The sequence below is a fragment of the Pteropus alecto genome, unplaced genomic scaffold, assembly GCF_000325575.1.
Source record: "Pteropus alecto unplaced genomic scaffold, ASM32557v1 scaffold3, whole genome shotgun sequence".
Classification (NCBI taxonomy): domain Eukaryota; kingdom Metazoa; phylum Chordata; class Mammalia; order Chiroptera; family Pteropodidae; genus Pteropus; species Pteropus alecto.
Genome location: NW_006442484.1, coordinates 12,395,479 through 12,410,538, shown reverse-complemented (window position 1 = coordinate 12,410,538; position 15,060 = coordinate 12,395,479). Strand labels below are relative to the sequence as shown.

Below are 15,060 nucleotides of genomic sequence, written 5' to 3'. Positions count from 1 at the left end.
GGCACGAGACTCAGACCAAATTACGCCACTGGCTTTCCTAGTTCTCCAGCTCTTAGACAGCAGATGGTGAGACTTCTTGGCCCCCATAACTGTGTGAGCCAATTACTATAATAAATATGCTCATATATATTCTATTTGTTCTATTTCTCTAGAGAACCCTTATTGATACAGTGTGGATTTATTTATTTTTTTTGCCTATACGGAAGTGACCACAAAAAGAAAGTCCATGTAGGAGAATCTGAGTAACTATTAAATAGTTATTAAAACATTGTTGCCTGGGTTTTTCTTAACACCATTTACAGATGGGATCCCCAGGGCGCAGAAACTTAAAGGGTCTTCTGAAACAGAGCCCTCAAGGTGCTCTGTTTTCCCAGTTATACAGTCACTGTGATACCAGTCCTAATCTTCTTCTGCCTTTCTTGGCTTCTGGGGAGGAACAGTGGCCCCAGACAGCGTGCAGCATATGCATGAAAATTCCGTGCAGCCAAGCCCACATAAATATTGCATCGTTTTAAATTTTCATAAACTGTAATCTATAAAGGCTCCCGAAGCACCAACTATTTTCTTTCCACTGCATATCATGCATTTTTAACTGTCTATAATTACACAATTAAACAGTAGGCCATTGGGGCTCACAGGAATCATTAGCTCAAAGTGTTTCGACTTCTATAACTTGCCTGAAAGGATGGTGGGTCTGCTCACCCAGGTGCCCAAGGAAGGAGAGCTCCCACTCTCAGCCTTGGGTTTCTCAAGGGAGTGAAATTCCTACTGAACTTGAACATGGCATAAGGGAGTAAGAAAGACAGAAACCCTAGCCCCAGCCCAGGAAATGGGACGGCGTTCCAGACCAGGAGGAGATGGAGAAAATGAACTACATGTTTTTTTCATCCCCATCATTCCTACCAATGAATGTTCTTTTAGAGGAAAAGCACCACTTTGGGTGAGAGGAAGGCGAAAATGGGAAATACAAGGTGATGGAAGGAGACTGGACTGCAGGTGATGAGCACACAGTAGAGTATACAAATGTCATATTGTAAAGTTGTACACCAGAAATTTATGTAATGTTGTTAACTAATGTTACCCCTAATAAATTTAATTTTTTTAAAAAGCACTAAAATGTCCCTCTTTAGGCACATTCAGTCTGCTTTGCCTTTTTTTTTTTTTTTTTTACACCTACAGCACTTGGTCTTCCCAGGTGGTCTCCCATCCAAGTACTAACCAGGCCCGACCCTGCTTAGCTTCCGAGATCAGACAGGATTGGGCTTGTTCAGGGTGGCATGGACATAGACATGCTTTGACTTTTAACTCCATAAAAAATCTTTAGTCTTGTCCATGTTGCTTCTGTGATCCAAACCTATGGGAGTGTATATTACTTTAACACATCACATAGGCCAGGTGTGTATCAACACAAAGATAATGGATTGCAACAGTCATACAGTCTTGTACAGTGTGTGCTGAATACCTACAGCATTTTATATCAGGATCCAAAAATCCGTAATGGCAAGTTTGATACATTTATTCATTTCCTTCACTTAAAACTGCTGTGAAATCTTCTCTAAAAAGTTTCTCCCACACACATTTCCCTAAAAAGTCATTCCCTTACCCTTGTACCCTGCATAAAAGGCATTGAGAAAGAGAATAATGTCATATTTCTATCTCTATCCGCTCACCCATAGCATGTATGAGTGTGCTTTGCAGTAAAGATTTGTTAAATAATAATGATCATACTATAAATATCTTTCTTTACAAGTTTTAAAAAACATTTTGAATCTTAAAATTTATAACAGCAAGATTATAGACATTAATTTTACAATGGCATGTGTGTTAGCTTGTATGAAAGAGACTAGAAAATAAGCAGATATTGTATTTTTGACAGATTCCAAAAAATATATTGTTAAATAGGGAATTTGACAAATATTAAGTGACAGAGATCAGTTTGCCTGTCCTTTTGTGTTTCTGTGTATTGTATTCAGGTTCTTTTTTTTTTTTTCCTAGTCCTTTTTTAAATGTTACACTTTAGTTTTTGCATTGGTTCAGATTCTTGGAGAACTAAACTATCAATTAGAATTGGAAGTAGGATGAAAGTTAGGTATTGTGAGCTATCAAGAGAGATTGTACAATAAGATTTTGCTTTATAAAAGGATTCTTTGCTTATGTAAAAGATGTATTCAGGGGTTCTCTTAAAAAATGAATGCCTTTGAAATATATGGCTGCATTTCACTTTTATACCCTACCATATCACACCTTCTTCAGTATGCTGGTCAACCTGCATTCTGGATAGAGCCACGCCTGTGACTCTATCCTGTGCAGTCCAGCCTCCTCCTTCTGCTGATGCTCTTCATTCTAGAACAGTCTGCCTTTTCTTCTTTCATAGCCCACGCTCTTTTCATTTATGACCTAATTCAATTCTGTTTCTCAGTGAAATTCTGCCATTTTTCTAATCGCACCTTTACTGTCCCTCTTCTGAAATCCTTCAGTACTTAGACTCTTCATTCCAGCACAGGTTCCCAATGCCTCTTTTTTACTCTAATTCTCACATGTCTATTTGCTTTGTCTCCACAATTAAATTTTAATTTCCTTGAGAGTAGGCCTCATGCCTCACAGTGTTCAATAAAATTTTGTTAGCTGATTTTTTTATTGGTATATCATTAGTTTCATTTGAAAAAAAAAAAAAATCTCAAATGCTCATTAGTGATTTAAAGATGAGTTTAACAAACACTTTCTGTAAAGGTTTAAATAGTAAGTATCTTCGGCTTTGTAGACCGGATGTTGTTCTCTGCAAATATTCAGCTCTACCATTACAGCACAAAAGCAGCTGTAGACAGTAGGTAAGCCAGTGGGTGTGGCTCTGTCCCAATAATATTTTCTTTACCAAACAAGCAGCTATTGAGATGTTACCAAGCTCTGACTTAAAGCATGGGAAACTCTTACAGACTACCTCGATTAACTTAGATTAATGACTGAGAGAGAACAGTGTAAATCGTGTGAGCTATGCATCTCATTCGCCAGTCCAAGGAAGGAAGAGCATGTCAGAGTTTCCCTGACGTGTTTCCAAAACATCCCCAGTAATGTTTTTTAGTTACTCAGAATATAACAAGTAATGTCTTTTCGTTCGTTTAAAAGTAATGTTCATTCCGGGAACCCTCACACAGTGCTGTCAGGAGTGTACATTGGTCCAACATTTCTGGAAGCACTTTAATATTATGTAGCCTAAATATGTTCATCGTCTCCTCTCCATCAATTATCTTCTGGAAAGGATGCTGAAGAAAGCATTCATTCATTCAGTCTATGTTTATCAAGGGCCTACAGTGTGCCAGGCACTGTGCTAGGAGTTGGGTCTCTATGGAAGTGAACAAAGTTTATGTTATAGCCTATCAATTACCACATTTTTTAACACAGACACAAATCAATAAAAAGTTTTGTATTCAACAATGGGCAGCAGTTAAACTATGGTATACTTATATGATTAAATATTTTGCAACTGTTAAAAATGATACTGTAGAAGAATTTTAATTATATGAAAAGATATTCCAATGAAATATTAAATGAAAAAGTAGATTAAATGTGTTTATAGAAATATTTTTCCAAACTTAAAAATGTGTAGATGTGCCTAGATAAAATAACATGATGGTAGTCACCAAATATTAACAATGACATTCTCTTGATGGTGAAATTCCCAAAGATTTTTTCCTTTTGTGTCTGTATTTTATACTTTTTTCTAAAGTAACCATGTATCATTTATGTGAAAACAAAAAGAAACCCGTGATATTTTGAATTATGCAAAATTCCTAACAATAGAGGACATAGCCCCCCACAATTAGAAGTCGAGGATGAGTTTATGCTGGGTAAAAATAGAGAATCTTATTCCAATAAAATTGTTGCTGAGTTGCTTGTAAGATTATAAATGTTCATCTTTATGCACTTCCAAATATTAAAATCTTTCTTCATCAACCAGAGTATTATTGGGTAGAATCAAATCTTTTCCCCTTTATTTTGACTTACTAAGGGTTAACTGAAAAATCCTTTGTTTCAACCCTTCTTAATCTCCAAGTCCCCTTTGCCGCTGTAACAAATCCAGTCTTATGAATATAATTGAATCTCCTTTGATGATTCAGTGTGTTGCAGGGCCTTAGGGCTGTAATGCTGACCATCAATTATCATTGTATAGGACAAAAGATATAGATGTGGAAGATACAGAATATTGAGCTGAATATGAAATGATTCTAGGATTGCCTCTGGAAATTGCTTTATAGAATAAATCCCCAATGTCAGTCAGTTTTTGTTGTGTGTCTCTTCTCTTATAAAAGCTAACTTAGTTCAGGGAAAGAAAAAAAAAATCCAGTGATTTGAACTATCTAGTTACATAGAGTCTGGTTCCTCCAGATTATTATTCCTTGCCTTCCGTCTCCTTTTTTTTTTTTAGTCTCATATAAAATATAATAAATCTGCTGTTCCTATTCTGTTATCTCTGTGTCATTACTTGAGCACTGGTTATTTATCTAATGTTGACTAGATTAGACTAGGACTGTCTCTTGGGATCAAGAGACCCAAAACATTCCATTCTGCTCCGTTGGCCAAAATCCTTATCTGGTTGAAATCAGGTTGAAGTGAATAAACAGCAAAGGCTGTTTGGGGGAAGAGAAGTTGTAAAAGAGCAGTCAGTGATCTAAATGGGATCTAAGTTTTACATCTGTGTTCAAGAGAGATATTTATAGTTTTCTTGTCTTGTCTGTCTGGTTTTAGTATTAGAATAATGAGTTAGGAGTGGGAGAGTGAGCAGATAAGAGGTCTGTCTCACTCCCTTTGATTTCACAAGGGGAGCCAGCTTTTCTGTCTGATTTCATACTGGTTTGAGTCTCTTAGGACAACCACCCTCACCTCCACCTTCTCTCTCCATTTCACTGTCCAGCAAGCAGAGGTCCTGAAGGAATTACCCCACCCAGACCTGGCTCTAATGAGAACCAGGGTTCCAGAGTGCTGTGTAATGAATTAAAAATCTGTTAGGCTCCAGCTTCACAACTAGTGTGACACAACTGGAATTACAGATGTGCTGAGGCAGTGATTCCCCTCGGCCCTCGGGGATCCAGGTGGATTCATCCCCAGCCCCAAGCATCCGTTTCTGTTTATGCAAGTGTAGAATGCTAATATGTTCATTTACTATATGCATTGTGACTTGAAAATTTTGGAAGCTTTGATCAGGTTTTCCAAAAGGAGACCCAAGAATATTCCCTGCTGTAAGATAAAATATCTGACAAAGTTCAGAGTCAAATGCATGTGGGAATCTGTGCTCTCTCTAGGACAGCCCTCTCATCTGACAGATGAGGAACCTGATCCTAAGGTTCCATACTTAGTGACAGAGCTGGGACCCATGTGTTGGTCTCTTATCTCATTTTCTGGTCTTCCCTTTTCTGCAAAACAGCTGTAGAGACTTAGATGAAACTATGGGTTTTTCAGATATAAAAGCAGCATGCAGTTGGTAAGATAGAAAATGTCTTAGGCTGGACGTCAGGAGAACTGGATTAATGTTCTGTTTGTGACTGTTGAACTAATCACTATATTCTAGAAGAAATTGAGAATTCTAGAATGTGCAAAAGTATCAGAAGCTAAAAAAAAATAATAACTTGTACAAGTTTTAATAGCTGGCTAGTGGCAAGAAAGCCTCAGACAGAGCTTTCTTCCCTCCAGCACTGCCTTTCCTTGCGTTTTATACACCATTGCGTTTCAAAAGACACAATTACATTGAGAGAAAACATTTTGTCCTCTAATCAAGGCTTGTTTTTGTTTTTGTTTTGTGTGTATGTGTGTGTGTGTTGTCAGGAAACAAAATGCTAACAGCAGTAAGTAGTGAAAAGTTTGTTGTTGTTTTTACCAGAAAGAGATTCTTTCTAGAGTTGCCATTCAAAATGTGTGAAGTTGTGAAATGACCTTTCATTACGGCATGCATCAAAGCTTCTAGAATGGGGTGAGCAAGAAATCGTTGCATGGGAAAGTGAAGATCAGCCTGAAAATATATGTCTTTCTGTTTCTCTTTTCTAGTCCAAGAAGAAGAAACATCCATGGTTAATTCAAGCTGAATTTAGCTCAAACACATTAATCTTGAAACTCTAAAGAAAGAGCGATTCTATAATTTTGAGGAATGGAGTGCCTGTTAGTATAGATTCAAACAACTGTGTTTGTAAAAACTGTTGTATTACATTGCCTTTTAGCAACATTGCAAATATAGCTTTAGTTTTATAGTTATGTGAATGGGATCCACTGCTCTCTATATTTGTTCTTGTTAAATTCCACTGGCTTGAATTATTTTTCTGAAATAAGATTCCCCAGACAACTAATACCAAATTTGTGACTATTTGTCCAAATCTCTACACTGCCATTTGTCTGCCCCATAGTCATTCTTCCCTTTCTGATCATTATTAACAGAATCTCTATATTGTTGAGGATATCAATGAGGGCAGCTTTTAAAAACTACATTTCCTAGTCTCCTTTGCAGAAAGAGGTAGTCAGTGAGATATCAGGTGGAATTTGTTCATGAACCTTCCTGGAAGACTCTTTAATGGGGCTTATTCAGCCAACACATCTTTTGCTTTCTCCACTTTCCTTGCTTCTCCTGCTTCCTTTTATGTGGATCTTATGGTGCTACCACCAAACAACATCCTATGACTGACCTTGAGGGTGGAAGCAATTATACTCTAAAAATTACAGAGCAGACCAATAGATAGTGTAATCCTGAAACACTGATAATATCATGTACCCACTATCATCTAAGTAGTTCAGGTAGCATTAGACTGCCCACCTCTAGCCTTCTTTTAGGTAAGTGCAAAATAATCTCACAGTTTGAGCAAACCACTGTTAATTTGACTCTGCTACAAAATAGGAACACTTTTCCTATTTGAAACAAAATCATGTAGAGAGTGTTGCAATATTAAGCTTTGACTATCAATTGATTTTTTTCTTTTCCATTATGTGGAATTAATTATCATGTGGTTATAAAATATGTCATTTAGAAAGTTTATGCTTTGGATTATACAGTATCTAGATTACATAGAATTATATAAACTAATGATGCAAAACACTAAGTGGGTTTTTTAATTGATTTTTTAAAAAATGTATATGCATAAAATGTACTTCTTATATACAGTTTTATTTATATTGATAAATACATAAAGTTGTGTAACAACACCATTGTTGGGATACAGGAACATTTTATCACCCTGAAAAAGTTCCCTTATGCTATTTTTTGTAGTTATTTGTTTATATAGGTCTATTTTTTGGACTTGATTCTCCTTCATTGGTCTATATGTATTTGTGTAGCCAAGACTACACTGTCTTGTTTACTGTAATGTTATACTAATTCTTAAAATCAGGTAGCCTGAATTTTCCAATATTGTTCATTAAAAAAAAATTTTTGGCTATTTCGATGCCTTTGCCTCTATAAATTTTAGAATCACCTCAATGATATCTATTTCATTTTTTTGGAGCTACTGTAAATGATAACTGCTTTTTATATGTCAGTTTTTAGTTGTCCATTGCTAATATGTAAAAATACACTTCATTTTTTATATTGATCTTTTATCTGTAACTTCACACTTATCATTCTAGGGAATTGTTTTTTTTTTGGTAGATTCTTTGGGATTTTCTACATAGATTATCAAGTTGTTTGGTAGAATCATTTATGTTTCTTGTTCAACCTGGATGCTTTTAAATTATTTTTGTTACTTTATTTCTTCGGCAAAGATCTTCAGTATGATGTTAAATAGGAGTGATGAGAGTAGAAATTCTTCCTTATTTCTAATTTTAGGAAAAAACATTCAGTTTTCACCACTATTTATAAATTATCTGTAGGCTTTTTGAAGTTCTCTTCTATTCTTAATTTACTGAAAATTTGTATCCAGAATGAATATTAACTTTTTTCAAATGTCTTTGTATCTATTGAGATAATTATATGGTTTTACATCTTTAGTCTGTTAATTTGGTGAATTACTCTGATTGATTTTTGAATGTTGAACTAGTCTTGCATTTCTGTGATGAACTTGACTTGGTTGGGATGTATTATTCTTTTTATGTATTGCTAGAATATATTTGCTAATATTTTGCTGAAAAATTTTACATATGTGTTCAAGAGTGTAATCTTCTATAGGTTTCTTTTCTGTCTTTGGTTTTGGAACTAGTGGTAATGTTGACCTCATAAAATGAGTTAGGAAATGTTTGTTCTTTTTTTGTTTTAGAAGAGATGTCAGCCAAGGTTTTTCTTTGTTGGGAGGTTTTAAACTACAAAATCAATTTTTTTAATGGATATGAATATTTGAGTTGTCTATTTCTTGAGTGAATTTTGTTAGTGTCATTTTGTGTCAAATTGGTTTATTTCATCAAAATTGTTGAACGTATTGATACAGAGTTATTTATAGTATTCCTTTAATATTCCTTTAATGTGTCTGAGATCTACAGGGATATTCCTTTTTGCTATTGATATTTTAAAGTTATATCTTCTTTCATTTCTTGGCCAGTCAAGACAGAGGAGCTTGATCAATTTTATTGAACTTTTCAGAAACCATTTTCTAGTTACATTGTTTTTCCCTGTTTTTCTCATTTCAATTTTATTGATTTATGCTTTTATTTATTTAATTTCTTTAGCTTGCTTTGTGTTTAGTTTACTCTTCTTTTTCTACTTCCTTGTAGTAGAAGCTTCAATAATTGATTTGAGAACGTTCTTTTCTCATATACGCATGTAATGCTATAAATTTTTCTCTATGAATCTTTACAACTCTACCCTTTTGTAGATACATTGTATTTTCATTTTTATTTAATATAATATTTTCAAATGTCCTTTGTGCCACACACTTTGACCTATGGATTATTTAAAACTATGTTACTTAATTTCCAAATATTTGGAAAATTTCCAGATTTCTTTCTGTAATTTATTTCTACTTTAATTGTATCATTGTCAGAAAATATACTTTTTATTATTTTAGTTCCTTTAAATTTGTTATGGATTGTTTTATGACCAAGGATAGGTGCTATCTTGGTGACTGTTCCATGTGTTCTTGAAAAAAAAGGTATATTCTGCCTTTGTTGGTTAGAGTGTTCTATAAATGCCAACTAATTCCAATTGGTTGGTAGTGTTATTCAGGTCTTCTGTATTTTAGTGATTTTACTTGTTTTGCGAATTAGAAATGTGACAGTTTCCAACTCATTGTGAATTTGTCTATTTCTGTTTTCTGTCCTATCAGTTATTGCTTCGTGTATTTTGAAGCTCTGTTGTTAGGTACATACATATGTTGAATTGCTATGTCTTCTTGGTGAATTGACACTTTCACCATTATATAATATTCCCTTTTATTGCTGGTAATTTTCCTTGTTCAGAAATCTATATTGTCTGATATTTTTGATATTTAATCTGATACTCTCATTCATCATTGTGTTTAGACCATTTATTTTAATGTAATTACTGATATGTTTGGATTTAGATCTTTCATTTTATTATTAATTTTCTGTTTGATCCTTGTCTTTTGTTTTCTGTTTTATTCTTCTCTTTCCCCTTTCTGCCTTCTTTTGCATTATTTGAAAAATTTAAATTTATCTGTCATTTTCTAACTGTGTTCCTGTATAGATTTTGTAGTGATTTCTCTAAGAATCACAATATGCATACTTATTTTTTTATAGTCTATTTAGAGTTAGTTTTTTACCTCTTTAAATAGAACATAGAAACATCAATCATATGGGTCCCTTTACCTCCCAACATATGTAGTTGTTACATGTATTACATGTACCTTCTTCGAAAACTCAAACAGATATTATCTTTTTTTGCTTTCAACAGTAATGTATATTTTTAAAAACTTAACAATAGAAATATAACATTTACCCATATAGTTACCATTTCTGTTGCTCTTTCTTCATTCATGAAGTCCCAAATTTCAGTCTGGCATCATTTCCATTTTTCCTGAAGAAATTCTTTTAGCATTTCTAATAGAACAAGTATGCCTGCTCATAAATTCTCTTTGTTTTTCTCCATTTGAGGATGTCTTTATTTTGCTTTCATAGCTGAAGGATATTTTCACTAGATATAAAATTCTAGGTTAACAGTTCTTTCCTTTCAGCACTTTAAAAATACTCTTTCACTATCTTCTGACCTCTGTGGTTTATGCCCAGAATTATAAGATTCCATTTCCAGCTTTTTTCTTTCTGTAATTTCCCCTGTACTTACCAGCTCCGAGGGAGTCCCTTTTCCTAATTCTGGCTACAAAGTTGGATTTTAACGTACTTGCACTGTTGCATGCTTTCCACACATGGGTTTACCTTTGTCATGAAGTGAGAAGAGGATAGAGAAAAAATAATGGGGATTCTCTTCACACTCTTCTGACCCTCTGTCCCAGTCCCTCAGATCAGAGAGGAAGATTTTCTCTGAGTTTTAAGTATCTGAATGTTTGCTTCCTGAAAGGAGTGCATCCTCTTCACCAACGCCCCACTCAGGATACTGAAAAAAGAAAAAAAAAGAGAGGAAAAGAGAAAAGAAAAGATTTCCATATATACTCTCTGGTGCACAGATGCTTACCTTCCTTTGTCTTCTGGCCAAAAATTAATAATTTCTCTTGGATATATTCCTGTTCATTTAAGCTCTATGGTTTTGGGATTCAGGTGGTACTTAAGCCTTAGCCAGGAAATGTGAAAGGAACAAAGAAACGAGAAATATGTTGCCTTCTGAGTCATTCTTTGAGTTCTGACTCTCCCCAATCTACCTATTTTTTAATTTTTCAGACTTCTTAAATAGGGCTATATGTAGTCTGTTCAGTTTTTTATTTTATTTTATTTTTATTTTTTGTCATTAGTGAGATAGAATGTGCTTACTGAATCTTAAATTGGAAGTCCTAACTGGGTTTTTAAGTAAATATTTTGAGGCTTCTTTTCTATTCTTTTTGTTTGTTTTTATGATTCTTAAAATGCTATAGACACATGGTTCTTAAACATAACTTGATTTTTTTATTTGCATTTTAAAAACATTGCTATATTGGCTTATTATTGGATTGTGTTTAACCTTAAACTGCTTGTGGGCGTGGACATTGTTTATTTGGCATCATATTCCATCTCCTAAAACAGTTCTGGCACACAGTTGCTCGACAAATATTTGCCAGTGAATTTAAAATGGCATTTAATGTACCATAATTAAGAACCTAATAATTTGGAATGACTAGAATGTTGGTATTCTTGAAAAACAAAAATCTATTTTAAAAATGCGTATTTGTAATAATTAATGACATCATTTTTCAATAAAAAAACATGTTACATGATCCTCCAGTATATTTCTTTGAACTTAAGGCTTCTATTAAAAGCTTAACTAGGTTGTTGGCTTGTGACAAAGTGGAAAAATCACAGACCTGTATCACTAGGAAGGACTTGAGCAAACATCCAGTTTTCCCCACTGGATGTACATCTTGGCCTGGCAGGGGAGCACTTGCCAATGAATTAACGCACCTAGAAGTAAGTGATTCTCAAACTTGAGTATGTATCAGAATCACCTGGAGGACCTGTTTACAGATTGCTAGAGTTTCTTATTCAGTGGTTCTGGGCTGGGGTCTGATCATTTACATTTCTAACAAATTCCCAGATGACGCTGTTGCTGCTGGTCCAGGGAACCACACTTTGAGAATGACTGTTCTAAAGATGATACTTAGTTGGCATATCTCCCTTAGTGAAATGAAGATGATAATTTACACCAAGCCTTTTGCATGAATTGTCATTCTAGGCACTGATATACTTTTGTAAATGAATCTCTCATTAAATTTGTAATATGTCATATTCATAAGGAGAGTAGACTTAGGAAAATGCATGAACTGTGAGTTCAGACAGATTTGGGTCAAATCTTGAATCTTGCTTTTACCAATTAGGTATTCCTTGAATCGTTATTCATTCTCAGTCTTTTGTTCCTCATGTGTCTCCAGTGTAAAATGAAAATAGCAATGTTCTCATTTTGTAGAGTTGTCATAAGGATTCAATGAAGGAATATATTAGCTCAGTAAGTGTGAAGTCCCTATAAATGCCTGGCACTGGGCTGGACCCTGGGGATGGAATGCATGCTCTCAAGTTACCTATATTTAGGCACACAGTGGGAGGACATAGTGAACTGGGAGAGTGGGGGTGCCTGTGTTAGTTTGGAAAGAACAGGCAATGCTGCCTGAGATGGTGAGATGTTGAGGGGCAAGAACTAAGGAAGGCAGGAGGGAGAAGCATCATGAGAATTAGAAGAATCTAGATAAACGGAAGAGCACAGCAAATACTTGAAACAAGAGATATCACAAAACATGTAAGAAACGACTCAGGACGGAGTGACAGAAACAATAACTGACTCACAATATATATTTACTATGCTCTTCAATAGTATTTATTCATTTAATACTTATAACACTCTGGCACAGCTTGTGAATGGGAGAGGTGGGCTCTGTAATGGGCAGTCTGGCTCTGTGCCTCTGATTTTATCTTTTGTGCTATTCTGTCTTTATATAGGAGGCTCCCAGGAAATGTTAATTCTCTGCTATTCTCTTTCTTTCAAAACGTATGGTATCCTGGAATATATTGATATTTTTTTCTGAATTTTAAAGCTCAACTAGTATAGCTTTAAGATCACTGGCTAGAGGGTTGGACTCTATTTTCTGCCTAAAACTACCAAGACTCAGAAAGAATAAGAGGCCTCTCATAGTTCTGTACTCAGAGCATCTCAGAAAACCAGAATACTACCCAGCCTCATAAGTTGTCTCTGGCCTCTATTAAGTGAAATTTGACTGGCAGATAGTATACAGACTGGCAGTTTCTTCTATGGACATTCCGCCAATCCTGGCACATGGGGTCACTATAATTCTATTGTAGGTCTTTTTGCTTTTGCTTTTCCTGTTTCTGTTTTACCCTGATAGTACCTTCTTTTTCTGAAATTCAAACATTTTAACTTGTCTGTTGCTTCTTGCCAATATGATTGGTCTACATTTAACACTATCTGGAAATAGTCATGTTCCTTTTCTTCTTTAGTGTCATATTTTTTTGGTCTTTCTTATGCTTAAAGCTATTTTTATTAGCTTGCCCTAGAATAATCGATAGATGTGTAATCAACTCTTCTAGAGTTATAATTAGCTATGGTAACTTTTCATGCATACTTCTTCCATTAAATTGTTAAGATTAATAAGTATTCCTGGGATTGAATATTCACATACTTCCTACAAAAGCAACCTTTTTGAAAATAAAATATACCACATCTTTTATAAAATAAGCTGCCTCTACATATACATTAAGTCCTCACTTAATAACATCAATAGATTCTACAACTTTAAGCAAAACTATAATGAAACCAGTTTTACCATAGGATAATTGATATACACAAGAATTAAGTCCCTGTGGCACCTCATTAACATTATGACAAAACGATACTGAATGAAATGACATTTTCGAGGATTTATATAAGAGGATATACACATACACACACTCACCCTTCCAGTATACCTACTGTCTGTATGTACAGTTTACCCTAAAACAGTGCAAGGATTAGGAATGCTGACCCTCATGCAGTCAAAAATCTGCATATAACTTTTGACTCCCCCAAAACTTTACTACTAATCTCCTCCTTTTGACTAGAAGCTTTACTGTAACATAGTCAACACATATTTTGCAAGTTATATGAACTATAAACTGTATTCTTACAATAAAGTAAGATAGGTAAAAGAAAATGTGATTAAGAAAATCATAAAGAAGAGAAAATACATTTACAGTACTGTATGTATTTATTGGAAAAAAATCACCCATGAAGTTCAAAACCATATTGTTCAAGTATCAACCATCTATGAATTTGGAGGTTATTATGTAACTCTTTCTTTGGTTTATTATGCTGAAGTCTGCAATAACTGACTTGAGGAAGGCCCATTCATTCTTTAAGGAAGGCAGGTTTCCTCTGGAGTTGGAGTGGGGGCAGATGGTGAACAATTCTGACTCCACGGATTTGGGTAAGAGGCTGATCCTCTCTAGGAAACAAGAACTGAAAAGTAAGTCTTTAGGTAGCCTGGAGAGATGATACAGGAAAAATTTCCTTGCCTTTCTCTCTTGAGTACAAACAGATTGATGTATGGGTGCTTTTCTTGGAGAGTGGGTACTAAGATTCAGTCCTTGTAACCACCAGTCCCTAAAAATTGATTCGGAATTGGGATGAGAAGGATCTGCTGGCCTGGTGGATAAGCCAGCAGATCCTTCTCATCTTTACATTCTTAGCCCTATCTTTACATTTTAATTTACTGTCTGTCTTTGATTTCCATTCATTATCCTTACACAGTAATTCTCACACCCTTGAGAGTTCTAATTGTATTCTTCATTAAGTAAGGAGACAGTGTTCTCATACCACCTTTTACAAAAGGAAAATCATAAATTCACACTAAAATGACACTTCTTTTCATACTCATCAACAAATATCATATGTGAATATGAATCTTAGAATTTACCTAAACTCTAGTTCTAATAATCACCACATATGCAAGATAATATGCATTGCAAAAGTTCCTGTCTTCAAATATACTTTCTCACACACCTGTCTTGGCTGTTGAAATTTCCGCCACAAATCATCACTTTGGAATACACAATTAAAGGTACCTATTGAACAGCAAACACTAGATTCCCAATGTAATATATATCTGTTGAATGAATCAATGAAATTTATAAATATTTATTAAGTGATTTCTATAATTATAAGGTGCTGAGGATTTGTTTATCACATTACTCTGCTAATCAATTATACTCTATAAATCACCTGCATTTTTTCTGTCCTCATTCATTCAGTCACTTTCAAGCAACTACCTCGTAAGTTATTCTCATTTTACCCAACAACAGCAACTCCACCATCTAATAAAGCAGGGAGGAAATCGTAGGCTTTACTGTGATATCATAATCTTTCCTTTATTCTTAGCTATGCTTTAATAGGAATTAAAAGATTGATAAAAACTTCAGTACCTATCTATATCTGGAATGAGTGACCCATTAAGTAACAATAACTATCAATGCCTTAATTTTTTATGATTTCATTAACTGCCTAATAGAGAA

The 15,060-nt window shown here is 34.6% G+C and overlaps 1 protein-coding gene and 1 pseudogene across 1 annotated transcript in view; one reads left to right on the top strand and one right to left on the bottom strand.

The window, feature by feature from the left end:
• Positions 1-15,060, top strand: part of NCKAP5 (NCK associated protein 5) — a 570,133-nt gene that overhangs the window by 187,845 nt on the left and 367,228 nt on the right. The window lies entirely within an intron of this gene.
• On the bottom strand, positions 1,171-1,289 carry LOC112470558 (annotated as a pseudogene).